General features: G+C 45.6%; 1 long non-coding RNA gene across 1 annotated transcript; it reads right to left on the bottom strand.

Annotated features, from left to right (window-relative positions):
• Positions 1–2,375: 2,375 nt before the first annotated feature.
• Positions 2,376–3,078, bottom strand: LOC119655623. The gene is made up of 3 exons (XR_005249932.1): positions 2,912–3,078; positions 2,735–2,848; positions 2,376–2,657 (listed from the first exon to the last, which is right to left on the bottom strand). It is a non-coding gene; the product is annotated as an uncharacterized LOC119655623 (long non-coding RNA).
• Between the last annotated feature and the right edge of the window lie 693 nt (positions 3,079–3,771).

Genomic DNA, 3,771 nt, shown 5'->3' with positions numbered 1-3,771 from the left:
AAGATTCCGTTGCGGTTCTCCGCCTCGGGCTGATTCCAGTTAAGCCGTTGGGCAGGTTCGTCCCCACGTACTCGAGGAGGGCGATCAGAGCCGAGTCTGCAAGGGACTCATCTGAAGTGGCTTCGCCACGAAGCCTCACCGGAGGTTATCTGGTACCATGGAAACCAGCATGGCCCTCTGAGAACATATGCTCCAGGAGAATCCCTGGAGGATGTGTTCTCGGCCCGGTTATTTGCGGTTGGCCCCCTAGTGGGAGTTTCATGGTGGTTGTGGTTATGCCTACATCGCGGGCAGAACTCCTCTGAGCTCGAGCGTGGAGTTGCGCTGTACAACTTGGGTGCCGTACCCCTTAGTTGCGGCAGAAGTGTAGATAGGCCTCGCATCCACTGGTATGAATGCTGAGCCTGCACTCAGTATAAACCAGCACCGCTGTGGTGCATGGCGGGGCTCTGATTGTGGTCCCAAAATCAATCCGTGTCCGAAGAGAACCGTGGGATTATGCCTTAACGGCAGGTACTCACGTAAAACCCCCCTGGACTTTCATGTCAGCGCAACTGAAGTCGAGGAGGCAATAAAACGAATGAAATCGGGGAAAGCCAGAGGACCTGACGACATCACATCTGAGCTCTGAAAAGCGAAGAGCTGGGACCTAACACTGTGGCACAGTGTGTTCTTTAATCGGGTTATTCAGGAAGGAAGAACACCATCTGACTGGCAAGAAAGTACCACTGTTCCAATATGGAAAAAGAAAGGTAGTCCAGCAAAATGTTCAAATTACCATCCGATCCGGTTACTTTCCCATGCCATGAAGATTTTTGAACGCATTCTTGACAACCGTATTTGCGAAATCGTTGAAATAACCGTGAATCAAGCCGGATTTGTCAAAAACTGCGGAACTACTGACGCAATACACACTGCGCGGTTACTCATGGAGAAACACCGTGAGAAGCATCGCTCTCTTTACATTGCATTTCTGGATCTAGAGAAAGCGTTTGACCATGCGCCACACGAACTCATCTGGTATGCTTTACGACAACACTTAGTACCAGTGAAGCCCATAGTGTTTTACGTAGGCACCTGTCGTGAGACTTAATCCCACGGTCCTCTTCAGACACGGATTGATTTTGTGATCACAATCAGAGCCCCGCTGAGACAAGCAACAACGATACCAGTCTATACCAAGTGCATGGCTTAGCATTCATACTGGTGGATGCAAGAATTACCTAAATCTCTACCGAACTATGGAGTACGGCACCCGTGTTGATACGCAACACCACCAGGCCCGAAGGTCTCTTCTCGCTTGAGCACAACCACCATGAAACTCCCACTAGGGGGGCCAACCGCAAATAACCGAGCTGTCCTCACATATAACAGGAGTTCACCCGAAGTATGTGAGTCCAGGGGCTTTTCCGGTTCCCATGGTACCAGTATACCCCTGATAAGGTTTCGTGAGCAAATTTGCCACTTCAGATGAATACCCGTGCAGACTCGGGTCTGATCGCCCTAATTAGGTCTTTGGAGCATTCGCCTACTGAATCATGGCCGACAAACCAAAGTAATTGCAGCATCTCCCGGTGCCACCACTATGGAGGTTCTCCTCGACCACTTGGTTTTGGTTTGGCCGATAGGGTTGCCGCCCCCTCTTCCTCGCCGCCACCTCTGAGCACCAACACTTAGTACCAGAAGAACTCGTGCGCGGCGTTCAATTGCTGTGGCGGGTGTATCAAAACCGCTTCGCGTCTCTGTTAGTGATCATCAAGGAAGCGCCCTGTCACCACTCCTCTTTGCTCTTATTATGGACACCGTCACACGGGATATTCAACGTCCAGCACCCTACACACTGCTTTATGCAGATGATGTCTCCTAGCAGCCGATAGCAAAAATGATCTCGAGTAACTTGTCCAAAAATGGAATGATCGTCTCATGCAACACGGTCTCAGATTGAATCTAAACAAAACTGAATTTTTGACGACCGATCCCCATGAAACAGGAACAATCACTGTCATGGGCAGTGATCTGCCCAGAACTGAGCGATTTAAATACCTCGGATCAACGCTATCAGCCAATGGAGAACTGCGTTATGAAATTGCTCCACGCATTAACGCAACATGGATGAAGTGGCGTTCCACAACTGATGTTCTTTGTGATCGACGTATCAATGTCGTCCATCCTGTCGCTTTCTATGGTTCTGAGTGTTGGCCGATTATAAAAGGCAATGAACGACGTCTTGCGGTAATGTAGACGAAGATGATACGTTGGACTTGGAAAAGATGTTAGGTTGGACGTGGAAAAGAGCTAAAGGGCGAAACCGATCACGACGAGCCGACCCAGCTTGTGAACGGGAGAAAGGCTGAAGAAAAAGAAGAAAGATGTTAAAAATTAATAATTATATTTACACTGTAAACGTAAACGACTCATCGATAATTCGTTTCGTGTAAAACTACAGATCTTCTAGACCCCAATTCTGCACTAAAAGTCGAAATGGAAGATGTGTCCCAATCTTCACTAGGTGACTTCAAAGTAGACGGTTTATGATCAGAGGGACCAGATTTAGATAGCTCCTTAAAACGTACAGTTCCTCTTCCTTCAGGTATCTTTGCAGTTGTTTCACCAAGGCCGCAAGATTTTCTACTAGCCTTTGATATATTTTCTGAAATCTAGGGAAGTAAATAAGTCTTATTATTGTTGACCACCACCCCGACCCCCTCCCCCGCTTGTGTTTCACAAAACTTACCAAAATGTTCAGTTCACATTTGGGACGTTTAAAAAAATCTGCAATATACTTAGGTATGTTACTCGGTTGCTCTTTCAATAGTTCGTTGAAAACTATTCTTATGATAGCTTGAATCTACAATTCGTAACAGATAGCATCTTAAGATAAGCCAAAGTGTTTCAAGAAAATCATACTTACCTCGGGGTTCCCATAGAGATAATCCAAAATAGGCCCCTGTCGCTTGAATATATGACCTCTTATTGAAAATTCCTGGTCTTCCGACAATCCTTCTGGGTTGAGAAGTTTAAAAAGAATATCCTTTTGGGATTGTGCGTGGTTTTCATACACTTCCGATAAATCATCAGCCATAGAGGGGGGTATATGGAAATATTATACAATAAAAATAGGACAAACAGAAATAAGAGTATATTAACTGTATATATGGAAAAAAGTTATGCTTTAAATTATAGTCCGAAAGTCAATCAACGTTTTTATCTTTCCTGCCTACTTATAAATAATTTTACAAATTCAAGGATGTACAAGGATGATAAGGGCCTCTTTCCAGAGATAGGGATTTTACTAGACTTTTATTATAGATTATACACAGGGGAAGGGAAATGTGTCTTCTAGAGTTAAGAAGGGAAAGATTATGAAGCCTATCGGAGCCAGGTCCGACATTGGGGTCAACATTAGGAAAGAAACTTTCTTCCTCAGTTTCGTGTCCACGGGCTCCCCTGTTCCGGGACAGGACTATGGATTCCCTTAATCCTTAAGCACAAACACAAAAAAACCTCCCAGATTAGGCAGTTTACTTTTCCACCAGCTATGTTTTGTACTTTCGGTCTTGCAAGTTTCCTAAGGGCTCCTGCCCTAACTCCAATAATATTTCCTTAAGGACGCTGCTGTCTTCTTCGAAGACTTGGGTTCTTAGCAAGAAGAATTGTGAACTCTTGGCCGCGTTCAAGAGAAGAATCCTCCGAAGAATTTTTGGCCCCCTACATGAGGATGGACGATTCCGTAGCCTACATAACGACGAAATCTATGAGCGATACCATGAC

Source organism: Hermetia illucens, chromosome 4 (genome assembly GCF_905115235.1).
Source record: "Hermetia illucens chromosome 4, iHerIll2.2.curated.20191125, whole genome shotgun sequence".
NCBI lineage: Eukaryota > Metazoa > Arthropoda > Insecta > Diptera > Stratiomyidae > Hermetia > Hermetia illucens.
Note: the sequence above shows the minus strand (reverse complement) of the source record. Positions and strands in the feature narration are given on the sequence as shown.